Genomic DNA, 13,826 nt, shown 5'->3' with positions numbered 1-13,826 from the left:
ACAATTTTTCTTATTTGGGAAACATAATAGATTGTGGACAAGCACTTTCACAAATTTATAATCATTCTTTATAATATTTTTTATAAGTATCTAAATGTATGTGTATTACAGAAGAAGGCCTAGTACAGATGGCAGTGCTTAAGCAATACAGAGAAGAAATCTTGAACATTCAGAGATACACAAAAAATTGAACTGGCTGACTCAAAATTTAGTGAACAACTTGCCATTGAAATTGCTTAAAATAGGTTGAATAACAATAATAGATTCTACTATGTTCGTGCATTTGTCTAGTTTATTAAATGTTGATATAAAAAAAGTTTAGTGGGTATACTAGATTCCACCAACATTAGGGAGATTTCAGGGGAAATAATTAAGACTCTTTTAAAAAGTAAATATTAATTACAAATTATGTATTAAAGAAACTTTGTATAATATTATCTTTATATGCCAAAAATAAATTTACTCAAAAACACAGTTTTCCACTTAGCAATCTATTATTTATGGCACATTTTCATAAGAAATATTCAGTCTAATCATTTCATAATAATTAAAGCAAAGTGGAAATTTTCCAAAAAGTTCTTTTTCCTATATGTGTATTTTGTCTTTTAAAATCATCAAGAAAAATATATTAATTTTAAATATTAGAAAATCACCACATCATATATTTTAACTTAAATTTAATTTACAAGTAACTACTTCGTAGTTTAGTTGATTATTATTATTGCTTAGCTTAACAAATAAAATACCATAGTACTTCAATCACCATGAGTAGGATTTTGCCCAGAAATCACATATATGTAGTTATGAATATTCCTATATTTTGCACAGAAATCACTGTAATGTGGTTATGAATATCCCTATACAGAGTGACCCCTGTTCTTTGACTATCCTAAAGAAAATATTGTACCTGCTCAGAAGTTTTAAAAAGTACACAATAATATGATTTAGGAGTCATACACTACTATGTAGGTGTTCACACACATACCAAACTCTTAATGAGAGTTTTCTCATTAACTTAAATCTTAAATGTGAGATCAATGACTGAAATAAAACTCTATCCAGAGCAACATTTACATCATCCTTTAGGATACAGAATATTAGGAATGCTGCCACTTTCTTAGGAGTCAAAACTTCCCTTTTTATTATTAGTGAATCTTGGGCTTGGAAAGACTTAGGAAAGCAAGAAGAAAATAAGGCCTTAATTAACTTTTGCAAACTATATTTATCTGAGCTTTCTCCAAAGGAGTTTTCATGTGAAACAACTGATAGTTTCAATTTATAGGCCATTGTGATTTTTCTGAACACCAGGTATTATCTGTACTTCTTAAGTAATGGGAGGAACAGTGCCTGATCTAGATAGGACAATGGGTCAATTGTGGTGACAACTTTTGATGAAATTGTTACTTCCTTAAATGTCCTCTTACTTTAATTTTTGTGTACAGAAAAAAATTAAAGAGGAAACTAAGCAGGAAAATTATCCACAATCAATTTTCTTCTTCTGAGTAAACTACAGGCTTTATTCAAATTTCAAAGTCTTCTGTTAATGATAATCTTCTTAATTCATGCAAGAAAACAACATTGTAGAGCATCATAAGTCCTCTCTAGTCTGTAAGAACATTTCTGTATTTCCGAGTTTCTCAAAATCTTGGCAGTTTTAAAAAGCACTGGTCAACGTTTGAAAGAATTTCCCTCAAATTAAGTGGAGCTGTTGATTTCTCCTGATTAGCCTGGCATTGTGAGATTTGGGGATAAGAATGCTGTTATGGTTTAGATATGATGTATCCCCTGAAAGTTTATGTTTGAGACAATGCAAAAATGTTCGGAGAAGAAATGATTAAATTATGAGAGATGTAACCTAATTAGTGTTTAAATGATGGATGCATTAACTGGTAACTGTGGGCAGGTAAGGTGTGGCTGGAGGAAGCAGTTCACTGGCAGAGTACCTCTGGAGTTCATATTTTGTCTCTGAGAAGAGTATTCTCTCTCTGCTTCCTCGTTCCAATGCACTGAGTTGCTTTCCTCCATCATGTCCTTCCTTCATGATGTTTTGCCTCACCTTGGACCCAGGTCCATAGAGTCAGCCATCTATGGACAGAGACCTTTGAAAGCATGAACCAAAATAAATTTTCCTCCTCTATATTGTTATTTTCAAGTTTTTTGATCACAGAGATGAAAAAAAGCTGAATAACACAAATGCTGTGAAGTTTGCTTCTCCTAGAGACATGTCAGGCAGTACATGACATCAGCATAGATTACCCTGATGATATAAACCTTGGTACCTGGTTAAGGTGGTGTCTGCCAAGTTGTTTCTCCAGTGCAAATGTAGGTATTTTTCCTTTTTCCTACTCTATTCTTTGGATGAGTCACTAAGTTCCATTTCCTCATTAGGAAAAGAATCTATATGTATTATTTAAACTATGTCTGCTTGGGAGATTTGTCTTCCTTCCACATATTTTATTCAATCACATTTGTAGTAGCATAAAATTGTGTATATTTATGTCATACTTTGATTTATGCTGTTCCAGTCTAGTTACTTTGATGCTGAAATTGTAGTATCTTTGTCCTCATACCTTGGGTTCATTCCTGTGTCCCTTTGACATACTCTCATGCTTTTTCTATTTCTTTCTCTTGCTTATCTTCAGCCATTCTTGCTTTCCAGCAAGAAAGCTGCTCTAGGCTTATGCTATATATTCCCTATAACGTTCCAATCCTATAATCAAAACTATTTCTTCAAGGAACTCTAGTTTCTTTTAGTAGATAATGGTGTTTAGAAAATTAGACCTGAGTGCTGGGTATATCCAACAAAGTTTAAAAAGTCACTAACACTGAGCTGGGCATGGTGGCCATGCCTATAATCCCAGCAGCTCTGGAGGCTGAGGTAGGAGGATCAAGAATTCAAAGTCAGCCTCAGCAAGAGCAAGGCACTAAGCAACTTAGTGAGACCCAGTCTCTAAATAAAATACAAAATAGGGCTGGGGATCTGGCTTAATGATCGAATGCCCCTGAGTTCAATCTCCAGTACCCTGCCCCGCCAAAAAAGATACTAACACTGGATAACCATATAATCACAAATTCATTTTTTTAAATTTTTAAGATGTTTTTGGTAGAATGTAATCTGAACATTATTTAGAAATCACAAAATTGAAGGAAAGTTGATTCACTATCACAAATAATTACACAATTATAACAATTACAAAATAATTATACTTTAAATATGAAAGGAGTTTTAACTATTTTATAAATAGTTATTAGTTATTTATTTATTCCAACCCCTCTTGAAAATGGTCTTTGTGTTAGGAAGCATGCTAATTGATTGTATGTAAAAGACAATAGCTGTCCTAAGGTTAGTCAAAATCTATTGAGTAAGTACCTTAAAATATTAATTATAAAACAGTGGTAAAAGGAGGGGGCAGTGCTATGAACCAAGTGCTATGAAAGCAAAGGGGAGAGCTTAAAAAAAAAAAAAAGAAGGAACTCAAAGTTGAGTAGTCACTTATCTGAAATGGAATCTAAATTTGGTCTAAAAGAAACTGATGACTTGGAAGGTAAAGTTTGGTGGTGCTGATGTGAAAAGCAGGTTAAAAATTCTGTGCATAGAGAATGTCTCCTATCCTCGGGGAAAAAAATCATCAAAGGCACATTGGTATTCGTGGACTGATGAACAATTCTGTGTTCCTGAAACACTAGGTGTACATTGGAGTGCCTCTGAAGTTGACACTGGAGATGTGGGTTAGAGCAAAAGATTGTAAAGAAAATTTCTTAAACTAGTGTATTTAGATAAATTGAGATTTAGATAAATTACAGTTGAGAGAGCTCAACTGTAATTCCCATTATTTCAAAAGATTGACATGAAATTTGTTAGTAAGACCATGTTGCTTACTTTTAATTCCAAGGTGATGATTAGAATATAATATATTGGTTCTCAGTCTTGTAGTTACAGAAGAATTTGGTCAGACCTGGAATTGAGACCTAGACTCTCAATTATGACATATATAACCCTGAACAAATGACTTATTCATGTCATCTAAAAAAAAAAAAGGACAGATAACAAAAATCATTTCTTAAAGCTGTAAAAATGAACTGCAATACTGGAGAGCACATCTAGGCAGAGCAAGCACTAAATACATGTCAATAGATTTTATTTAAATTTTGACAAACTGATTACATTGAGCATGATATAAAATAGAACTACAGAAACTGGCTCATCATGATTACAGAATTGATCACAGCTATTGCTATGGATCAAGGGCAGGTAACACAAATAATTTGGACACTAAGAATTACAAAGGTGATAAGAACCTTTCTTTGTATTATCTGGGAAATATCTTTAAAGAGCTAAGATGACTTTAGTGAGGTCATTGAGTAACTTGTTTCAGAGAACGTGGAATCTGAGCTTCCTTATTCTTGGTGTATTTGTCAAATACACCAACTCAGTCTTACTGGCATTTGATTATTGAATTTATTAAATACTGTTTAGATTCTCTTCTAAATACATTCAAAATTTGGTTAAAAGTACTGTTAGAACAAATTAACTTCTTAAAAAATATGAATAAAACAGTATAAATTTCTGTGCTCCATCGCATGTGATCTCTTCCATTCTCTATCTTCTGACCCCTTTAATAGCTTATTGATTTTATTCCATTGAATTGTGGAGTAACTCTAAGATTTAAGCATTTCCTTAACTCTTTCTAATACTTTCCATTAAAGTATATCAGTTCTAAGTAAAAAAGAAATATTATTTGAATTAAATGTGACAATTTTAAAATGACGGTGCAGCATGCTCAATTAAAATGACCTCATCTAAATACTGTACAAAAGTATAAACAGCTAACAGCTAAGGTAGCATGATTTATAAGGTTTGAGATTTTCATTACCTTTGGTAGAATATATTGGTTCTTCTCTTGGCATATCTTTAGTTAAATATTTAATCTCCTCTTAGCTCTCCTTTCATCAAGTCTAAAAATAATGTGGTTGTGATTTAAATTACCAGAAATATTATCAACTAAGAGAGAGAGAGAAGGGGAGAGAGAGAGAGAGAGAGAGAGAGAGGAGAGAGAGAGAGAATGTGTGTGTGTGTTTCTCAAAATATTTTCACAAGAGAACCTTCAAAGTTTTCTGTGACCTGTTATAATGAAGATTTGCGGACTCCATCATGTTACGACTGGATTATAGTCTCCACAAATACATATTTAACAAGTTGCTGCTCTGTTTCCTAGGCATATTTATGCTCAAGAATCAATGTTGGGCTGGGGAGATAGCTCAGCTGGTAGAGTGCTTGCCTCAGAAGCACAAGGCCCTGAGTTCGATCCCCAGTACTGCAAGCAAAAAAAAAAAAAAAAAAAAAAAAAAGACTATGAAAGAATCAATGTCATTCTGTTCCATAAGAGCTTGAATTTTCAAAGAATAATGTTCTCTTCAGCAAAGCCTTAATGTTGGGTACAGAATATATTGTTCTCAGTAACTTTAAAATTAGCTGAAAACCCTTCCTCAAAAATTCTGACTGATAAAATTCGCATAAAATTTTTGGTAGGTTATGCTAATATTTACAGGTATTTATAAGAATTTTCAGAGGTTTCTATATTCAAATTTTCTTTATATCTGCAAACACCAGTAGTTTGAATACTTTTGACTGAGTAAATATTTTCTAATTTAGATTTGTATTCTGTCAGCCATATCAACACATCATAAATCTTATATAGTTTATCTTTGATTTAAATTCTCAGAGTTAGGTGCTATTATTACTCCATTTCATAGGTGAGAAAACTGAGTTAGAGAGATTTTATAATTTATTGAAAACCTTGTCAGAAGCCCAAGAGGATGAAACCAGATTCAAACCCAGGCAGTCTAGCACAGCATTTAACTCTCACATTCTGTTGCATGTGATATGAGATCCATATATTTCTTTAAGGTCAAAGTTGGAAGCTTTGATTTTATTGAGCTTTTTGCTTAATTCTTTCTATGGGAACGAAAGAAACCAATTTTAAAAAATCTGAATAAGTCTTAATAAAAATAAATCCTTTTGGCAGCCTTCTCTAAAATAATGTCTTCATTTTATTTTTCAGGATTTGCAATTAAAATTATTTCATCAAAAATTAACATTCCAATTTAGTATCATGAAGCCTTTTATTTTCCTCTTGTAAAATCCATCACTAACCAAGAAGGAATTGCACTGGTTTCTGTTGTGTTTGACTTCACTATGTCTATTACAGAAGCTCTTCATCACCATGGACTTGAATGTTAAGAAAAAAAATTAATATGGTTTATAGCAGTAATCCTCTTAAATGCTTGAGACTTTGCCAGCTTTCAACTAACAAGCCAGGTTATTAACGGCTGCGGTCCTACAACACTCAGGGATTATTGTCTAGGTCTGCTGACGAGGCATTGCTAGTGACCAGTTTGTAAAATGCAATCTGTTATTTTATTTCACAACCTGATCAATGATTAAAACTGCTTGAAGTACAAAAATCTGCCTTCCCAACCAGCTGATGATTTTTGCAATACATAGAACTGAATGGCTCTTTTTATGTGTGATTAAAGGTTCTGATTATTACCTATGTAAGTTATCTGGCAGCTTTTATGGGGGGCTTTTGGTTTGATCAAGTAAACTTGAAAAGAACATCAAGATTTTTTAAAAAATTAACATTACCTTTAACTAAAAAAAATGACAGCTCTGTCAGAAGACTGTCTCCCCTCACCTGATTCTTAATATGGAGTTTCTGACAAGTATAGAGATTTGCCTTAATTATTTATTCATTTCATTGAAACCATCTTCATCTGCTTTAAATTTCTAATAAGTCTATTTAAATAAAGAGAATCCTATTTGAATGTTGATTTTATACTTTAAAAATCATGAAGGTGTCTGTATTTATACAGAAGTGGCATGAAGCAATGGTAATGATTGTATCAGTAAATGGCCGAAATAAAAATGCTAATTACATTAGGTACTGACATGATAGCATTTCAATCCAAGTTAGTATAAAATAGCTACAAATATCAGTGGATTACAAAACAGTGATAAATAATTATTGCTGCCAGAAAATATGGAAATGTAATCTGAAAAGAAAGAAGTAAACTTCCATTTATTTCTTTACTTTCACAAATTGGACAAGTTGATACACAGAGAATGCTTATCTGAGAAAGCAACTGCCTTATTCCCTGTGCCTAGGTCCTGGCTTCAATCCCTGGCTATGGTTTTTGACATAATGACTTTTTTTTGTTTAGTTTGGTTTGCTTGGTTTGATTTTTACTGCATAAATAAAGCCCCAACTGCTCTGATCTAAAGAATTTCTGAAGCTATTTTTTGTTTTGTTTTTTCCCCTGTGGATATCTAGATCATGCAAATTTGCTTGTCATAAATATCCCAATTCAGCATGAATTCACCTACTGTCCCCCACTTCTGCAAAAGCCACTCTTTCCATTAAAGTATGCATATTGAAAGTGTGAAGTTTGGGGTTTTAAATACAGCACAATCTGTTTGAAAAGCAAGTGAGGGAGACTCCTGGTATGATGGACATTTTATTTTCATTTTACTGGTAAGAGTTTTTTTTCCTGCCACTTTAATAACAATGAGTCAGAGGCGGGTATGAAGTGCCACATACACTTCCCATGCAGACAAAGACACACAGGGGTAAATATTGTAGAATAGAATTCTATGTGGGTGAATAAAGGTCAAGACAATAGTGTTTGCACACAGGGAAGCCAGATAGTCATTGCTTACTAACGTTTCACCCATAAATCTTGGTGAGAATGCTACCACCTCCAAGAGTCTTCTCTGAGACATGAGTCAAAATTATATTTTGGTAAGAAAAGTTATGGAGTGAATATGTTTTTTCCAGCCTTATAGTTTTGAAAATTATTTAATTAGTTGGTTAGACTTTTTGGAAATATAATTGGAGGTTCAAAAAAATTCTTTCAGAATTTCAAAGCATCCTGTCTTCTAAATTTCCTAAACACACGATTAAGCAATCCAACTTCATTTTGCATAATTTCAAACAGTGTTACTTTTTGCCCCTATTTCAATTTAGTTCACTCCAAATCAATATTAAACTCTAGTCATACCTAGGATCCTCTAGCCACTGGTCCAGCACAGGAAACTTAAATATTTTATCCATTCTGTATTCAAATTCCCTAGGGAAGTTTTTGTCAATGATTTATACATCAGTGTGAGAAAGTTTCCTGTATATTAACTTATTTAAGTTAATTTTGTGTAGGGAGACAATGAAGATACAGAACTAATTGGAATGAAATATTTCTACAACAGGAGGAAAAGTTAAATAAAACCAAGAAAAGATAGGCTACAGGGACAGTAGATTTGGAGAGAAAAAGATATATTTTATGTCTACATTTTGGTCTGTAGTAAGAAAAATCTCATATTTTTGAATCGGTAAATATGCATTTTTAAAAACATACTTTCAGTTGTCAATGGACCTTTATTATATTTATTTATACATGGTGCTGAGAATTGAACCTAGTGCCTCACACATGCCAGGCAAGTGCTCTACCACTGAGCCACAACCCCAGCTCCTATAAGTATGCAATTTATTGTAGCTATAACCATTTCCAAACTCGTGCTTTATAAAATGATTTATGATTTATGATTAACTTTTTATGTCTTATACTCAAAACAATTCTAGCATATAAATTTTCACATAATTGGATCAATGGAATGTAGGAAAATATATCTAAACATTATGCTTCAACATACATGTTTGAAACTCTGTGGTGTTAAAAGAGGAGGAGCATGATCTCCAATCATTACTTGCTGAAGACTGATATTTCTATGCAAATATACATACATTCTTCTCCTCCAGATTTTTTAAAAACCGCACATCTGAAGATGAAGAACACAGCATAGAATATATTTATGAAATATTTATTTGTAAAATTGAGAGTGCAAGACAGCAATGAATTTTACAGAATATTAAAAATGAATTTTCTGTCTTATCTTTATGTGTACATAAGTAAACCTTCATGCACACACACGTATGTTTCTATGCAGCCGGATTATAATATACACTGTATGTGGACTTTTTTGTGTGCCTTACTCCTGAGTACTCAAGGGAATTTCACATTCGTTTACCCAACATTTCCCCGAGGTGGAAGCACTTATCATACTATTGCATCTTTTTGAGAAGCAATGCTTTTTGAAGCTTCACTTTCAGCTATTGTATGACTCAATCAATGACAGAAGGCAATATTAGGAGAAATATAGATATACCACTGTGGGTTCCATCTTCCTAAAATATATTCCCCACAACATATTCATCAGTATCATCTACACTATAACTTGGTTGCAGAACTCTTTTTAAACTTTCTTATCTTACCATTATATAACAACTCCTTCCATGTCTCCCTAAATCCAGTCAAGTTAGATTAAGGCTGAGAGTAATGCAAAAATTACAAAATTAATATTGGAGGTGATGTAAGTAAAAAAAAGGTAAAGTAAATTTTATGTAGGTCCCACTATTCAGAAAGATTTCTACAAAACACTTGGATTTCAATATGCCATGCTAAAGATTGGGGCTTTTGTTCATTGTTTTTCAGATTAAAACAGAAAAGAAACCTACAGACTCTGCAAGATCTTTCAGTGAGACGCTTCTGACAAGTGATCAAATCATTGAACACTTCTTCCTGAAAAATAATGTTCAGATGTAGTCTAAGTATACTCCCTGTGACAGCATGAACATCCTTTCCTCTGTGTTGACATTCATTCTAATAATAGCAAATGCAGACAGAATATCTGACACTGCCACCACACCAAAAAAAAAAAAGTGACTTCATGTCTGTGATATAAAATTCTTATTAATGGAAATGTTCTTGTTGTTTAAAACTGGTTTTGAAATTGCTTTTTTACTTCTGATTATGTGTTACCAAAACAGTAAGGAATGTCATAGATAGAAACACAATGAAACTTAAGTAACAACAGATCTCTTTAAAAAATTATAAATGTTGTCTGTAACATGATGGCCTCATATTAGATCATGATACTGACATGTATTTTTAGAAATAAATACAAAAATAGCTTTTTAATGCTTCAACATACAAAGGCACTTCCAAAAATCATCGTCTTTTTATTATAGAAATTTTGAAATACCCAAAATGTCAACAGTGTGACGTGCAGTCATTTTAAATACCCATTACCTCTGTCAATCCGATTTTATGGAGATCCCACCTATTAACGTCCTATGGACCCACACAAATTATTTTAAGGAAACTTCCAAAAGTCATATAATTTTGCAGTAAGTACTTCAATATCTCAAAAATATATATAATCTTTTCTTAAAAAGGAAATTCAATATTATAGAAACTTTAAAGCATTATCAACAGTTCCTTAATATCATTAACTATCAAGTTAAGAATTCAGATTTCCCTAATTTTGTATTTTTTATTAATTGTTTATTCCTAGAGAGTCTATGGAATCAGTTGAGGTGAAACTACATCTCTCTGAATGCATCAATTTACCCTTGGTTTTTCTTTCCGTTTACTGTGGTTTAAAAGTAGCCTGGGAATTGTCAGAAATTGCTCATTGCACAGCAGCCAAATCATTCCCATCACCCTCTGCTTCCTGCCTTTCTTCTAGATTAATAGATAGATAGATGTCTTCTGTTTGATAAAATTCAAATTTGATTTTTTTGAATATTTATTTTTCTCACAGCTGTTAAGATTCCAAATCTTTATAACTAGGCATCAGTAAAAGAATATGTACTTTGGGACTAATTAAATTTGGATTGAATTTCAGTTCTGCCATTTCTTAGCCCTAGTGTCTGACCCTTGTCAAATCATATACCCTACCTGTGACATACTTTCCACAAATTTCCCTTTTAATTCCTTCTCTCACTTCATTGGACTATGATTTTAATGCATAATTGCAGCTCAGTAATGAATTATAATTTAGTTTTAAAACTATCAGCAGGCAAGTTTTTATAAAATGCTTGGCTATGTGATAACTGACTTACAGAGGTAGGTAATATTGTTAAAATATCTTTTCTGAGTAGCTAAAAGTATAGCTACTGATAAGATTATAAGCTTATTCATTTTCTTTTAATATTTTTAAAAAAATTAATATTTTTAAAAATTTTCTAAAAAAGGAAAGGAGTTGGAACAGGCAATAGTTTGGTAACAGAGTTTATAAAAGACTTGGCTAAGTCAAAATACAAACTTAAAATCCTTCTCTGATAGTATGTGAGCAAATTAGTGTGGGCAATCCAAGAGCTGATACAAAGATGATTTTACAGAGTCTGCTGCCTGAGGAGTTACAGTTCTGTGATGCAAACCAATAAAAGTTAAGATTAATCTATGTGGAATTAACAAGAATTGATTTTAGAGAGTGAACTGCTTATTTTTATTTGATTTTTGATGTGTTTTTGTATATTATTCATATCTGATGTAGATAATGTGAGTTAAGGTTTATTTTGAACAGAATCTATATCCTTGAGTCATAATATTTAATAGTGAATGAAGTTTTATATATATATATATACACACACACACACACACACACACACATATATTTATGTATACATTGTGTGTGTGTGTGTGTGTGTGTGTGTGTGTGTGTGTGTGTATACACACACATACAGTTATGTACAACTGTCTTATATCCTGGCTGCATAACCTATCATGCTATACTTCGCAGAAGGGTAATTTCCAAAACACTTTTAAAATGAAACTCTGTTTTGTTCAATTTTAGTGAATTAAATGTCACAAAACACATGTACCTGTGATCTATGATCAGCACAGAAAAAGTGAAAAAGAATGATAAAAGTCATGAAAACCATTTAATTTCAAAACTACTGAAGGAATTAGGAATATTTATACCAACAATTAAGGCTTGATCTGGACCAAATTCTGGTTCACAAATTGTCATTGTCATAGGTGTCATTAAATAGGTGGATTGTACCTTAAAAAGTGTAATTGTGTTTGTGTTATATGAAAGCAAGAAATTTAGGCAAAATGAAGTTTTAAAACAAGCTTTATTACTTAATATATGTAAGAATTTTGCAATCCTTTGATTTAACTAAAATCGGGATGGATTCTTTTCAGATTCAATTAACTGTACACAATTTTTACACATCAGTATTGTGGAGATGCTGAGTGGATTAAATAATTAGGTTGTAGATTATTAGGGAGTGAATGTGTGCCTTCCCCCCACAAAATTCAGATGATGAATCTTACCCCTAAAGCGATGGTGTTAGTGGGTAGGTACTGTGGGAGGTGATTAAGTATTGAAGTCGAAGCCTTATAAGAACAAACTCTAGAGCTTGCTTCCTTTTTCTCTGTCCTTCCCCATGTGCAGTTACAAGTAGAAGACAGATATTTGCAAATCTGGAAGACTGTCCACACCCAACACCAGATCTGCAGACACATCCACCTTGGATTTTGTAAACTTCAGAACTATAAGATATAAATAGGTGTTTCTTAAAATATCTAGCCTGTGGTAATTTGTTGTATTGGCCCATACTAAGTCATTGACCTATCAATTTTCTGTAACTTTGACATACTTTATGCTTTGAGTATCATGGATAACAGGGTGCTTGTAAAGGCATGTTCACAAAACATTTTACACAAAAAATAATAACCCAGTAACAAAAGCACATTTATTTGTATAGTTTAATATAGGCATGAAATGGAACTAGATTATTCAGTGAATATTTATACAGGACTGAAATTAGCCAATTTTACTTTGTATTTTTATTGTAAAAGTTACAATAAATACCTATTCTTATTCTTATTGTGTTCAGTTGGAAAACCTACTGGCATATTTTTTAAGCTGTCAGAAAGAAAGAAATATTGGCAAGCCATCATTTGGCACATGTGAGCAAGGGTCTTGCTCTGATCTTAAAGACAAGCATTATCAATTTGTAAAAATGATTTTGTATACCATTGATATGTTTATTTGTTCCTATAAGTCAATGTTTCATTATTTTTTATTAAGACAACTAAAATTAACTTCAATTTTTTGAGCGTATAGACTGGAGTGGCCTACAATTCTCCATCATCCATACTAAAATGCAATATGTAAGGCGCACAATCAGTTACAGTTTAAAAAAAAAAAAACAACTAATAAAACATATGATAAAACACAATCTCATGTTTATCTAAGCATGTTCTTTTTCAGAATTACCTGACTCTGGGAATTGGAACTCTTTCACTATTTCAGGGTCTTTCTTAAAAATCAAACACCTAATTATTCCTACAAAATCAAGCAATGCAACCATATGCAGTTTTAAGAATAAGAACATTAGCCCACTTATTCAAAAGGAACTCGGAGACTCAAAAAAGAAAAATACCTATGAAAAAATAAAAGCAATATTTAAACCTATGTTTTGAACTTTTTCTTTACTTCTTTTTTCCATGATGTTTCATAGGAGCATCATCTTAGAAATCAGGATAATAAGTTTTTATTAAATAAATAATAAAAGTTTTTATTAAATAAACTTTATTTAAATAAATAAAGTTTTTATTAAATAAAGTTTTATTAAATAAATAGACTTCTAATTGCTGGCAGTGATAGAAAAATATCATTTAAATAGTGAATTAATGAGAAAAAAACACAAATATAAATTATTACATTATTTTAGAAGTTAATATATATCTAATGCTTTAAAATAGTTATATAAATTTGACATAAAATTTCTAATTCAGTAAATATAGAGATAAATTCAGATATGTCTAATGTCTGGAAATGTTTAGATACAGAGTTGTATGTGTATGTATGTAAATATACATATATATATATATATATATATGCTTACCCATGGACTGTAGAGATATATATTTATATATTATTCACATATTCATATATAATAATGCATTCAAGAAAAACA

At 31.8% G+C, this 13,826-nt stretch overlaps 1 long non-coding RNA gene across 1 annotated transcript in view; it reads left to right on the top strand.

Annotated features, from left to right (window-relative positions):
* The window catches only part of LOC306658697, a 284,777-nt gene extending 273,322 nt beyond the window's left edge, over window positions 1-11,455 (top strand). Inside the window, exon 4 of the long non-coding RNA XR_013763125.1 lies at window positions 9,544-11,455. This is a non-coding gene — a long non-coding RNA (uncharacterized lncRNA). The remainder of the gene's footprint in view (window positions 1-9,543) is intronic.
* Window positions 11,456-13,826: the final 2,371 nt, after the last annotated feature.

Source organism: Sciurus vulgaris, assembly GCF_902686455.1.
Source record: "Sciurus vulgaris genome assembly, chromosome: 4".
NCBI lineage: Eukaryota > Metazoa > Chordata > Mammalia > Rodentia > Sciuridae > Sciurus > Sciurus vulgaris.
The sequence above is the reverse complement of the archived record's forward strand: the minus strand, read 5'-3'. Positions and strand labels throughout refer to the sequence as shown.